Source organism: Anomaloglossus baeobatrachus, unplaced genomic scaffold (assembly GCF_048569485.1).
Source record: "Anomaloglossus baeobatrachus isolate aAnoBae1 unplaced genomic scaffold, aAnoBae1.hap1 Scaffold_284, whole genome shotgun sequence".
NCBI classification, from domain to species: domain Eukaryota; kingdom Metazoa; phylum Chordata; class Amphibia; order Anura; family Aromobatidae; genus Anomaloglossus; species Anomaloglossus baeobatrachus.
The window spans coordinates 234,270-249,129 of record NW_027442308.1 but is presented as its reverse complement, the minus strand read 5'-3'; the positions used below and the strand labels follow the sequence as shown (position 1 = coordinate 249,129).

At 47.0% G+C, this 14,860-nt stretch overlaps 1 pseudogene; it reads right to left on the bottom strand.

Moving 5' to 3' along the window:
- Positions 1-4,428: 4,428 nt before the first annotated feature.
- LOC142266244 (U2 spliceosomal RNA) lies at positions 4,429-4,635 on the bottom strand (annotated as a pseudogene).
- Positions 4,636-14,860: the final 10,225 nt, after the last annotated feature.

Sequence of the window (14,860 nt, the reverse complement as noted above, 5' to 3'; positions counted from 1 at the left end):
CAGCCGCCCATTCATCCTCTACACCGACGCCAGCAATGTGGGCTTGGGGGCTGTTCTATCCCAGGTCCAAGACAGAAGGGAAAAGGTAATAGCTTATGCTAGCCGAAAACTCCGACCGACTGAGAGGAACCCTGAGAACTACATCTCCTTCAAGCTTGAGCTCTTGGCACTGGTGTGGGCTATCACCGAGCGTTTCCGCCATTACCTGGCAGCAGCCAAGTTCACCGCGTACACAGACAATAACCTGCTGACCCATCTAGATACGGCCAAGCTGGGCGCGTTGGAGCAGCGGTGGGTGACCAGGTTAGCCAACTACGATTTCACCATCAAGTACCGGGCCGGCCGTACCAACGTCAATGCCAATGCACTCTCCCGGATGCCCCACCTGTCGGAAGAGGGGCCAGAGGATGATGACCTCGAAGAGATCGAGTTGCCTGCATTTCACCGGCCATTCACTGAGAAGGTGCACGTCTACCAACAACGGGTGAACCTGGATCCGCTGCCCCGACAGGACTGGCAGGAAGCTCAGGACCAGGCACCTGCTGTCCGCCTGGTCAAGACTCTAGTGGAACAGGGTTCTGCTGGGATAGACCCTGCTGCCCCTGCCGAAGCCCAACGTCTGTGGCAAGAACGGACCCGGCTATACCTACACCAGGGGAAGTTGTATCGCGAGCTGATTAATCCAAAGACTCACGAGAAGATCCGCCAGCTGGTGATTCCCCAGGCTAAAGTGCCCACCGTCCTGCAAGCATACCATGATGGTGCAGTGCACTTCGGGTGGAAGAAGCTAGAGATGTTGTTAAGAGAGCGGTTCTATTGGAGTGGAATGCGGGAATCTGTGGAGGCCTGGTGCCGAGAATGTGGCCCTTGCGCATTGAGAAGGAAGGACGAGGCCAGCCAGAAGGCACCCCTACACCCGATCATTACACACCAACCGCTGGAGCTGGTTGCCCTTGACCATGTAAAGCTCACCCCCAGCCGAAGTGGGTACACCTACGCTCTGACCATCGTAGACCACTACTCGAGGTTCCTGGTGGTTGTCCCAGTTAAGGACTTAACCGGCCGCACCGCTGCTAAGGCTTTCCAGGCTTATTTCTGTTGACCGCATTGGTACCCGGAGAGGGTGCTTACCGACCAGGGTCCGGCCTTTGAAGCAGAGGTATTCCAGGAATTCTGCCAGTTGTACGGCTGCAAGAAAATCCGGACCACGCCTTACCACGCCCAAACCAATGGCATTTGTGAAAAGATGAACCACTTGGTCCTGGGCCTCCTCAAGACGTTACCACTGGAAGAGCGGAACCTGTGGCTGGAGAAGCTACCTGACCTGGTCGATATGTACAACAACATCCCTTCCAGCTCTACGAAATGCACTCCAGCATACCTGATGAGAGCTCGTCCCGGCCGGCTACCAGTGGATCTGGAAATGGGCTTGGAAGCTTCAGAAACACTCCTGTCGACAGCTGAATGGGACACTCGGCGGAGGACACAGTACCGACAGGTCCAGGAGTATGTTGAAAAGAACTTGTGCCGGAGTCGGGGACAACAGGAGCAGTGCTTCAACAAGAAGGCGCCTGCCGGTTCCTTCCAACCTGGGGATGTAGTGCTGAAGCGGAAAAGAAGGGCCCACAAGCTGGATGATCAATGGGAAAAAACCCCGTATGTAGTCCAGCCCACAGGATGGGAGAATGGGAAGGCCTACCAGATCAGCCGTGACCAGGGGGGGACTTTGGCCACGGTTTCCCGAGACCACCTGAAGAAGTGCCCACCAGCATTGAGAGTAGCGGATGAGGCTCCAGTTCCCAGTCCAGTGGAGAAGGAAAAAGAGGTAATCCACACCATGATGGGTGATTTTCCAGCAGACTGGCCTACACAGAACGGTGCGGTGATCCTTCCAGTGATACTGTTCCCACAACCCGTGGATGAAGAAATGATGGAAACGGTTAACCGCGAGCCAGTGCCCAGGGATGTACCTGTACCCAGCTCCCCTACGCCTCCGCCTGCCCCACATGATAGCAGGGAGGAGGAACTGACTGTTCCCTCTGCCCCACTGCCTGTCACCACTGACACCGGACCCCGAAGGTCCACTCGCTCCAACCTAGGTAGACCCCCACTTAGGTACAGGGAAACTACTCTTTAAAAGGGGGGGGCTTTATGTGTTGAGTGTACCAGTTTGAAAGTTTTAAATGATAAGTAAAGATGATCAACCTCTATAAATCACTTGTAAGGCTACATCTGGAATATGGGAACCAGTTTTGGGCTCCACATTTTAAAAAGGACATTCAGAAGTTAGAGTCAGTTCAAAGGTGGGCAACTAGACTACTACAAGGAATGGAAGGCCTCCCATATGATGACAAGTTGAAAAAGTTATTAAGTGATTATTGGCTGCAATGGGGCTTTCTGGATGGTGCCAGCCTCTCTTCTTAGCACACAGGAACCACAATCCCTACACCATGCTTCAATGGATTCTCTCATCCCAGCCCAGTAAAACTACATATTTTACACAGTCATAAGCAGCCCATGGGCATTCACCTGCATTCAAACCAATAACAGCTCATAGACCAGACAATCCATCTACCACTGGACCAAAGACAGGAAGTTAAATCCACTGCCTGCGGTAACCAACTTAATCCTATAGGCTACTCACACAACAAACCCAACAGAAAGGAAAAAAACATGGCTTCGATTATCCATCCAATGAAAACGCATAACCATTGTGAGCCATTGGACAATGCAATTGGACACATGGTGACATGGTGCACGGCCCAATGAATCAAGTCTTTACTTCATATTCACGGTTTAAGCCCTTGGGTTCTAATGTGCCCAGAGTACATATCCAGAAAGATTCTCTTTCTTTGAGCTAAACACAAGTCAACAATACATTGTAAGCAGATTCTATTACCAGTCCCACACCATTTTGTGACGCATAATCACACAGTGATCCAATTAAGATTCCAAGTCATCGAACATGTCCAAGCCATACGTAGAGGAGGCAATAGAATTAGGAAGCTCAAAGAAAGGGAATCTTTCTGGATATATACTCTGGGCACATTGGAACCCAAAGGCTTAAACCATGAATATGAAGTACAGACTTGATTCATTGGGCCATGCATGGACATAATGGACATAATTCTAATAGGCAGGACAGGTAATAAGGAGCACAAGGGATATGCTAAAATGTGTTGTGTGACAAGACAGACACAGGAAAGGAGATGATAACAGGTGTAGGGACCAACAAGGTGAGACAAGGGGTATCAGGATAGGGTCAAGTAGGTATGAATGTAGTAATGGGGCAGGCATAGAGAATTGTATGCGAATGTGAATTACAATAAGTCACTAAGGAAAGGAATATGTGAGTGTGTGCCTAATGTAAACTAATATTGTACTGGCAAAATTATAGATGGAAAGGGAGAAGGGGAGAGGGGAGAGAGGAGGCTGTAATTGACTACAAGGGTATGAGTTATGAGTGATCATAGGGATAGTGCTACATAAGTGGAAATACCTATGGAGGACCGGATGTGTAAGCGCATACCTTATACAAACCTATAGAGTGCTGATGGGTGAGAGTGTGATGTTAGATATAAGACATCCTATAGTGAATAGTGAGCCGTAATCAAGTGCAACAGGGATATTTCACGTGACTATGGGAACCTGGAAGGTAAAGAAAGGGGAGAAAAAACTGTTAGACAAGGTAATCAGACAAACATGACAAATAAAAAACAAGGAAGAATGGAACTCCATACATACTGGAGCCATATATAGTGTGAACACGAAAAAGAACCGGGCGTTAGAAAAAATGTGCACGGCCCAATGAATCAAGTCGGTTCTTCATATTCATGGTTTAAGCCCTTGGGTTCCAACGTGCCCAGAGTATATATCCAGAAAGATTCCCTTTCTTTGAGCTTCCTAATTCTATCGCCTCCTCTGCGTATGGCTGGGACATGTTCGATGACTTGGAATCTTAATTGGGCCACTGTGCGATTATGCGTCACAAAATGGTGTGGGACTGGTAATAGAATCTGCTTACAACGTATTGTTGACTTGTGCTTAGCACAAAGAAAGGGAATCTTTCTGGATATGTACTCTGGACACATTAGAACCCAAGGGCTTAAACCGTGAATATGAAGTACAGACTTGATTCATTGGGCCGTGCACCATGTCACCATGTGTGCAATTGCATTGTCCAATGGCTCACAATGGTTATGCGTTTTCATTGGATGGATAATCGAAGCCATGTTTTTTTCCTTTCTGTTGGGTTTGTTGTGTGAGTAGACTATAGGATTAAGTTAGTTACCGCAGGCAGTGGATTTAGCTTCCTGTCTTTGGTGCAGTGGTAGATTGATTGTTTGGTCTATGAGCTGTTATGGGTTTTAATCCAGGGGCTCATTTGAATCAGGTGAATTGAGTTCTGCTTTTGGAAACTGGGTTAAGAAGGGGTGCACCGGTCCTGGAGGTACTGCAATACCAGGTCAATGCGTGGAGTGGACAGAGCAAGATTTTTTCCATCTCCTTGTTCTAAAAATCCATTTAATATATGGTCCCCAGAGAGGGGACGTATCAGATATTAAACTGATAAGAACAGATTTAATTTTTTTTTTTTTCTGTTTATCAGTAGGACTTCAAAATAACAAAGGTGATCGCCTCCCGTTGCCTGGGAACCGTCCAGGCACAAGAGGGCTATGTGTCACCAGAAGGCGCACACACTTCCTCAAGGCCGGCAGACGTGCAATCCCAGGCACCTTCCAGTACCGACCAAGGTAGCGTCCTCCGAAACTACACTTGATCTTAGCCAAAAGGCCGAGAAGCTATAACCCGAATTGGTTACGGCCTTGAGTGGCACCCTGGCCTATACCGGACACATCTTAGGGAGAGGGAGACAAACCCACGCCTACAGAAGACATTTTGTCACCCAAGCCAACCCTTGAAAAGGCTGTTTTGCAGAGCAAAAACAAGAAGAATGATGCTTTTTGCAGCCGCCGCCCACTGCAATTAATCTGAATAACTCCTCCTCCTCCAAGCACCTCCCCTCCCCCTTGCAGTCTTTCCAATTCATGATACAAAAAGACGGACGGACAGGACAGGACAGGACAGGCTGCCTGACTTTCCGTCACTGCCACCCTTTGCCATCCTTGCCCGTAGAAAGCCCTTTCATCATCCCCAAACCCTAATCTTTTCCCTTCCCTTCCCAGCTGCGTCTCACTCCCTTTCATTAGGAAGTGAGCGCAGCCTTTTCTCCGTTCTGCACATGCGCGACGTTAAACACAAATGCGCAGGCGTGCGTTCCATTAGCCTCACTGCATTCCACTCCCATACAGGAAGTGGGCGCAGCTATTACTACGGTCGCACATAAAAGAACCCACGGCCACCACTGCACACAGCTGACTCCACCACAGGACACCCACTTCTACACCAACGCAGGTAAGACAGGATCGGCACCTCTATGCTCCCGTTACAATCAGGCTCAGTCACCATGTGATAACGCTCTCAACTCTTTAGTTGCAGGCTCCCCTTGCTTCACCTCCACTGGCTGTGCTGCCATTTCCTCTCCCACCTGGAAGGTATACTTTATTCCACTATTTTCCTGTTTCTCTCTTCCCCCTTTTCCCATAACCTACTTTTATCTGCATTTGTGGGGTATCTATATGCTATTTACATCATAGTTTTATTCATTAATATGGAAGGGAAGAGTGCCCATGAGAGTGTTGAACTGCGGAGAGCAAGAGATTAAGCTGCTCCGATTTGCCACCATTGATAAGCTGTTCTCAGTAGATACACATGCTATCCAAACAGCAGCATCCACCATTGCTTCAGCCCACCCATTCAGTGACAGCTCACCAAGTCAGCCAGAGGAGTGGTGTAAGGAATTACACGTAGGCACTGACTCCACACCTTCACATCACAAGAAGGGGGTCTACAGGCTAGTGCAAGAATACGAGCAAGTCTTCAGCAAACATCCGCTAGACTTTTGAAGAATAAAAGGGGTCAAACACTACATCCCCACAAGTGCACACCCACCCATCAAAGAGAGATATAAGCCAAAACTACCTGCACATTACCAGTGTACCAAGGACATGTTGAGCAACATGAAGGAGGCTGGGGTTATCCGTGACAGTTGTAGCCTCTGGGCAGCTCCGTTGGTCCTGTTAAAGAAGAAGGACAGCACCACTCCCCTGTATTGAGGAATAGCTAGCTGCATTGAGAACTGCAAATTATTTTTCTACCCTTGATCTCACTAGTCGCTATTGGCAAGTGTCCGTTGCTGAGGCAGACCGGGAGAAGACCGCCTTTGCCACCCCGATGGGTCTCTGCGAGTTCAAAAGCATGCCCTTCGAGCTGTGCAATTTGCCAGGAACCTTCCAGAGGCTGATGGAATGCTGCTTGGGACACCGAAACTTTGAAACGGTACTGCTATACCTTTATGATGTTATTGTTTATTCTAAAGCAAACAAGATTTTAGGGTGTATAAAAAGGGAGATTAGATCCGGTGATCCCAACGTATTGTTAACCCTCTATAAATCACTTGTAAGGCCACATCTGGAATATGGGGTAAAGTCCTGAGCAGGTTGATAACCATTGGTTTGAGCATGGTAGGGTGTAGTGCGCATCTTCCTGCATCGGTAAAAGCTGCAGAAGTCCTTGAAGATTTCCGCTTCAAAGGCAGTGCCTTGATCTGTGAGGACTCTCTCTGAGTAGCCATGAGGTCTGCATAAGTGTGCTTGGAAGACCTTCGCTGCAGTATGGGCCATTAGATCTTTGACTTGTACCACAACCATAAATCTCGAGTAGTTGTCTACCATCGTAAGTGCATACGTGAGCTCGCCTCGATATTCTGCAACAAAACTCCCTTTTTCGATTTCAGTTTCAGCAAACACTCCTCTTCCTGTAGAAAATATTTATCATTACCTAAGACAGTCATTCTAATGCATGACAATATTAAGGCAATTTAGTTAAAACTTGTTTTAACTCACCTTTAAGGGGATTGATGTATTTCATGGTCAATCCAGGTTTGTCAGTGATGGCACTGACATAATGTATGGCGTCTTTTTCGGGCGTTATCCTTTGCCTTTTCATTGTGAAAATCCAGTTGCCTATATCAAAGCAAATTCTACTACTTGTAAAGTATGCAGAAAATGAAATGTAGAACATATAACATCAACTGCTTAGGAACGCATCATAGGTTAGTACTTAAAAGGATATTGTCATGTTCTAGTCATAATGCAAGCTGGACATTTTTCATGTTACCCTGTAATCGCCGGCCTGTTCTAATGCTCACAAGCCAAGATATAGGCTCAGCTGCTAAGGCTTCCCTCTGCCTTCTGAATGAAACTTGAATATGTCTGGCTCACTGTGTATATAGCAGGTGCTCAGAAAAAATAAGAGTCAATTCAATAGAAATAGCTCTGGCACACTATAGTGATCAATAACGTAAGAAAAGAACTCTTGGAATGCTGAAAATTCTTTATTTGTGCAAAAGGATAATTCATCCAACGTTTCGACCTTGTTTTTAGGTCTTTATCAAGGATAAAGTTATCTAAGATCATAAAGGGTTACAAAACCATATAAACACGTAATTAGTACATAGTACAACATAACAGTACAATATATTGCTACTTGAGAGTACAATGGGTCAAATAACCATGATGCACATACAAAAAATTTTTCCAAAGCCATAGTGAAAACATTTGTACTGAGGAAAGAAAATTTCCACATGACCTATCTGGAGAAACATTCTGGATCAAACAACCAAAAATAGTCAAGCAGGTAAATACACACCTATATGGATAACAGGATGATATGTGTTCAATTGTATAGCGTCATTGCCATTAAGGTACAAATGGAAAACTTGCAATCCTATATAGTGAAGGAAATGAACACATATCATATCAAAGAACACAGGAACATGGGTGTGAGAAAAACCTCAATGTTTATACTTTGTTCTTTATAATGGTGTGAACATGTATATGTCTCAGTACCTTATGCACTTGAGAATTCTAGTGAGTAGATGATGAAAGCCTATTTCAGAACTGGAATCGGTAAATAATTGTAGGTGGAATCTAAATGAAAAGATGGTACAAGTGTTATCATGACACGTGGGCTATAACACAATGGACCGTGTGACAAAGAAGAAAGGAGAGAAAGAAGAGGAAGAAAATGCAACTACCTGTAACATTACGTGATAGTCACTGGTAAGTATCACTTGACAATTCAAGTGAAAAAGGATTCCTTTATTAAAGGGTTCTCAGTCGCCTCAGGATCATGAAATACTAGGGTAAATGATATGAGAATGGGTAAGAAGCACCACTAAAGGAAATATGAGATGCAGGACATATATCTATAAACCCCTGAACTACATGATAGAAATAAAAAGAAGAAAAAAGAAAAAAAAGAAGAAAGAAGAACACATAGAATGCGGAAAGAGAATGGGTACAACTACCTGAGTTACTGCAGGGAGGCCCCTGGTTGGTATTGTGAGGGTTAGTGGAATTCCTTCACTGAAGGGTTCTCAGTTGCCTCAGGTTCGTGAAAAATGCTATAGACAAATAATGCCCGGAGAAAAGGGGTTCATATACAGCGAATAATGGTAATACAAGGTACATGTGTCACATGTAATAGTATATATATATATATTGTACTAAGATCTACACCAGAAATAGAAAGTAGTCCCTCTGCCTTCTGTCTAGGTGCCCTGAGTTATGTCCTGTAAACTGTCACAGCGACCCAGACACACATGTGTAGTAGGGGAATATCCCTGCTGAGATGCCAGTGCTAGAGCACACGTTTGCTGTGGAGTTGAACGCTATGTGAGCAGTTCTTACCTTCAATGAGCAGAAGTCTCTTTTTTCAGATTTCAATATCTCTGTGGGTATCTGGCAGAAATATGGAATACTCTTTACTGCTAAGACCCTGTACACCACTCCCACTAAAGGGGGCTTTACACGCTGCGACATCGCTAATGCGGAGTCGTTGGGGTCACGGAATTTGTGACGCACATCCGGCCGCATTAGCGATGTTGCTGCGTGTGACACCGATGAGCGATTTTGCATCGTTGCAAAAACGTGCAAAATCGCTCATCGGTGACATGGGTCTCCATTCTCGATTATCGTTACTGCAGCAGTAACGATGTAGTTCGTCGCTCCTGCGGCAGCACACATTGCTCCGTGTGACACCGCAGAAACGAGGAACCTCTCCTTACCTGCCTCAAAGCCGCTATGAGGAAGGAAGGAGGTGGGCGGGATGTTCCGGCCACTCATCTCCGCCCCTCCACTGCTATTGGGCGGTCGCTCAGTGACGTTGCTGTGACGCCGCACGAACCGCCCCCTTAGAAAGGAGGCGGTTCGCCGGTCACAGCGATGTCACCGGGCAGGTAAGTATGTGTGACTGGTTCTGTTCGGTGTTGTGCAGCATGGGCAGCAATTTGCCCGTGTCGCGCAACAGATGGGGGCGGGTACCCACACTAGCGATATCAGGACCGATATCGCAGTGTGTAAAGTAGCCTTTAGTCACATGACCAAGACTGTATCTGTGTCCCTACAACACACTTGAGACAAATGTGTGTGTGAGCCTGCATTGTGGGGTATATATAATATATTATAGAGCTGGGAAGGATCATTCTAAGCAGTGAGCTGTTCCAGTATTTGTAGGAAAATACCCAGTAGAAGCCTCAAACACAGCACCAATACCTCCCATCAGTATCCCACCACAGTGCCATGTAACCCATGCCCTACACTCCCATCTACACCAATACTATACAGGCACAAACTAGTATATCTGACTAAAAACCCCCAAAATATGAAGAACGGCCTATAGTTGAGTGTGGATATAAAATCTATGTGAGCAGAGCTAGAATAGAAATCACTGATCGCATTGAAGTCATTCTGACCATAAATCACCATGATATCAAGGTGAGGAGTTGTGTGTTACTGCTGGGAGGAAAGGGTTAACAGTGGAATATTAAGGTGCATTTCTGTGTGCAGTGTTACTAGTCAATGTACAAATTGTCTCTCCAGTAAAGGAGACAAACTCTAGCACAGCGCCACCTATTGGAAGTAGCGATCCTAAAAGTCACAAGTGGATTTTCAACAATCCATTGCAATATGACTCAGGATATATAAGCCAGATCAGAATCCCAATTTGCAGACACGGTGTTTCGGGGTGCTTGCCCCTCGTCAGTGCAAAGTATGGGGGTGTCAATGTAGTCATTGTAACAATTCAGTATGAGCTGCTCTTGGTGCCGGGGGAGGGAGATGCTCTCCTGAGCAAGATAGATGGGGAATGAACATGATATCTATATAGTGTAAGGCAGGGGGTCTCAAACTCGGCTGGGTGTATGGGCCGCACAGAGGAAAAAAATAATGTGGGGGGCTGCATTCTTTGCAGGACAAAGTGACATTTTTATTGGTACCATATATATATTTTTTTTTCACACACCTTTGGATGACTGATTTTCAACATTTTTCACTTGTTTATTATAACAAATGTGCACATTCTTTGGTTAAATCTAAAAAAAAAAAATTGATGTTAAAAAAAAGTTATGCCTTATTTTGTTTTTTTTACAGTTTATCCCTTTCTTTTAACTAATAGTGTTACAATTATGACGCTAGCGTTTTGTGAAGGGAATGCTTTGCCTACTTCCGTGACTATGGCCTTCCAGAACTGCTGCATTTTGGCTGACCTCTCCGCCTCGGGAATAAGAGACATAAAGTTCTCCTTGTAGCGTGGGTCTAACAGTGTTACCAACCAGTAATGATTGTCGGCCAAGATGTTCTTAACGCGAGGGTCACGAGACAGGCAGCTTACCATAAAGTCATCCATGTGCGCCAGACTCTTAACAGCCATCACTTCAATATCCAGACCAACACGATGACTGAACATGCTGTCCTCCTCCTTCTCCTCCTCCTCCTCCTCATCTATCCTGTCCTCTGGCCAGCCACGCTGAACTGAGCATATGACTGGTATGCATGTCATATCCTCAATTTGGTCGGAGAGTTGCTCCATGTCTTCATCTTCCTCCTCGTCATAGTCCTCCACTGCACGTTGTGATGAGACGAGGCTGGGCTGTGTGTTATCACCCACACCCACTACTGTTTCTTGCTCCAACTCATCGTGTTCCGCCTGCAATGCATCATGTTTGGTTTTGAGCAGAGACCGTTTTAGAAGGCAGAGAAGCGGTATGGTGACGCTAATAATGGCGTCATCGCCGCTCACCATCTTGGTGGAGTCCTCAAAGTTTTGGAGGATGGTACATAGGTCGGACATCCATCTCCACTCCTCAGGTGTTATGTGTGGAGTTTGACCCATTTCCCGATGGCTTAGGTGATGCAGGTACTCAACAACTGCCCTCTTCTGCTCACATATCCTGATCAACATGTGCAGAGTTGAATTCCAATGCGTGGGGACATCACACACCAGTCTGTGAGCCGGAAGATGCAAATGACGCTGAAAGCCGGCAAGGCCGGCTGAAGCAGTAGGTGACTTTCGAAAATGTGCAGACAGGCGGCGAACTTTTACCAGCAGATCAGACAGCTCTGGGTATGAGTTTAGAAACCGCTGAACCACGAGGTTGAGCACATGGGCCACGCATGGAACATGTGTCAGCTGGCCTCGCCTCAAAGCCGCCACCAGGTTCCGGCCATTGTCACACACAACCTTTCCTGGCTTTAGGTTCAGAGGTGTGAGCCAGTGATCTGCATGCTGTTTTAGAGCTGTCCACACCTCTTCTGCATTGTGGGGTTTGTCACCTATGCAGATTAGCTGCAGCACAGCCTGTTGCCGCTTCGCCGAGGCAGTGCTGCAGTGCTTCCAGCTTGGGACTGGTGTGGAGGGTAAAGTGGATGAGGATGCGCAGGAGGAGGAGGAGGCTGAAGAGCATGACATTCCGGAGCTGTAGAGTGTGGGTGAAACCCTGACTGAGGTAGGGCCTGCAAACCTTGGTGTGGGAAGGACTTGTTCCGTTCCTCGCTCAAACTGGGTCCCAGCTGGGCTGGGCTGGGTCCCTACCCGGCTGGGTAGGGCGTTGTGGGGGGTTTGTCTATCTCCGTTTGAGGTGAGTTTGTTTAAGTTAGCCTTTTCTTTGGCGTTTTTTGGAGCCCTGCGGGTTGGGGAGTTGGTATCGCCCAGTAAGGCGTTCCCCGGGGGCTTGGATTGGGGTGACATTATGTCAGTGGAAAACGGAGTTGAATTTTGGATTAGGAAATCGAAAACTGATCAGAGAGGTGTGGGTAGACTAGTCCGTTTGGGGATGGTTGTGGCATCTGATATGTGCCCGTTCAAGTGTCTCGGGAATTTTCAACAGATCCGTCCGAAGGTGGATGGCCCCTTATTACATATATCTTTTTATCGAGATACCAATTTGTGAGTGTTTTTAGGGCATGTTTGAAGTCGTTGGGGTTAGATCCGAAGTCTTTCGGATTGGGGCAGCGACGGAGGCCTCTATATGCGGCCTACCGGAGGAGACAGTTAAGCAGATTGGTAGGTGGAAGTCGCAGCGCTTTAAGTCGTATGTACGTCCCCAGGTGGTTGTTGGCAATTGAGGGGAAAAGGGGGGGGGTATTAGGGTATTAGGGTAGCAATGGGGGGGGTGAGAGTGTGTGTTTTTTGTCAATTTGGTTTGGTGAGGCAATAAAATGGTGTCGTCTGTACATTTTGTATTGCAGAAGCACCCCCCCTTCCTTCCCTGGTCTGGATCCTTGGCCACTCTTATGTGTATTGGGGAGCCCGACGAGCGGACGCGAGATGGAACTGGAGACAGCTAGGTTTTGAGAAGGACCTGGCTCTCGTGCGATGGCTCGGTGTTCGGGGGTTAGGGTGCAGGAGGTGCATAGATACGCCCGGTTGGACAGACCTCCTGACATCTTAGTGTTGCATGCCGGGGGGAATGATTTGGGTGGGCGTCCTTTTCGAATCTTGATAAAGGACATCAAACATGATTTGTTACGGTTATGGGCGTCGTTTCCAGGTCTAACGATAGTCTGGTCAGAGATAGTAGCGAGAAAGAGTTGGCAGAAAGCGCGGTCAGTTGACAGGTTGAACAAGGCGCGGGCGAAGGTTAATAGGGCGATCTCGAAGTTTGTTAGTCGGAACGGGGGTATAGCAATACGGCATGTTGAGTTGGAAAGGACGGAAGAGGAATTTTGGTTGGCTGACGGGGTACACCTTAATGCGGTGGGAACTGACTTATGGGCTCTTGGCTTGCAGGGAGGTATTGAGAGGGCCCTTTGCTTGCGGGGGGTCTCAGGCACTTGAAGGGTTTCAAGGTGCCTTCGTTGTGGTGTTGTTTATTGGTGGGTCCTTGAAGTTGGTTTAAAATTGGTTCGGGGATTCATCCGGGTATGGATCCCCTCATTGGCAGAATTGATGGTCCCCTGGTGATTTTGGGGGGGAACCCCGACGGGGTATGTCGGGGCCCCTGGGGGTGTGGTTGGGGTTGACGGAGGATTAACCCTTATAATTTGGTGCTCCTGAGCCAGTGTGGGTAACGGCTGGGAGCAAGTTGAGGTTTTTTATTGCTCGGTTATGGGAATCACCAGGGTTTTGGTAGCTTCAAGGACCTTACCACATTGCAAATTTAATTGGTTATGTATTCTTGTTAATAAAATGGCTGCTATGGCCAAAATTATCCAAAGATAAATTTGTGTCTGTGTAATTACTTTTAAATAAGAAATGGGAATGGAGGTGTGGGGTATGAAAGGAAGACCGGAGTCAACAATTCCAGGGTCAAGCATGTTTATTTGCGTAAGCTTCGTTCCAGGGTAGAAAGGGTAAGAGTGCCTTTCAGAATTCGAAGTGGTCAGACTGTACGGACCACCAAGAACTGCAGGAGAGCTTGAACATCTTCCCATGGATTTGCGACATCCTCCCTCATCAGTTACGTAGGTAAGCAGGTTCTCAGCATTGCAGCCCATTTGTTGTCTTAAGTTAGTTAAGCGGGGTTAACTAACCTGTCAGTTCAGCCTCAGGTCTAAAGCAGAGGCCTGGACTCCACTCCTTACTCCTCACTCCACAACTCTCCTTAAAAACAACTGACTCCTTTTTCCTGCCCCGGGGTCTCCAGACCCCTAGGTGGGCGTTTCCTTCCGTCTGGTCCTGCCCACTGGTGTGCCTGTCTTTCCCTAGGGGAGGTGACTAGGGTTTTCTGGTTGGCTTTGTGTGACTTAGGTGAGGGAAGTTGTTATGCGGGGGCCTATGTGTGACTATCTGCAGTGTCAGGGCGTCACATATGTATGTGTGTATGTCTGCTAAAGGAATCCGCACCGTCATATTTACAAACACAAAATTTTGCAGACACCTCATGTGACTCAGGGAACGTTGTAGACTATGTTTTAACAGGAATATTTAACCTTTACAGTTACTCTCCAAAAAACCTGCCTCCATTAAACTGAATGGAGGTGGGAGCTGCAAGTTATTAATAGCAGCTGTGATTGGTTGCTATAGGAACAAAGGACATTCATAGTATAAGAAGCTTATGTGTGAGATAATATGATGTCAGTGGGGAGACAGATAGAGAGAGACAGACACAGACTGAGAGACAAACAGACAGAGACAGATAGGCATAGACAGACAGGGAAAGAGACAGAGACAAACAGACAGAGGCAGACAGGGAAAGAGACAGACAGAGATAGACAGGGAAAAAAGGCAGACAGACAGAGACAGAGAAAGAGACAGAGGCAGATAGGGAAACAGACAAAGACAAACATACAGAGACAGGCAGGAGAAAAGGCAGACCGACAGGGAAACAGACAGACAGGGGAAGAGACAGACAGAGAGAGACAGACAGATAGAGACAGACAAAGAAATACAGAGATAGACAGGGAAAGAGACAAACGGGGAATGAGTCAGACAGAGAGAGACAAAGAGAGACAGGCAG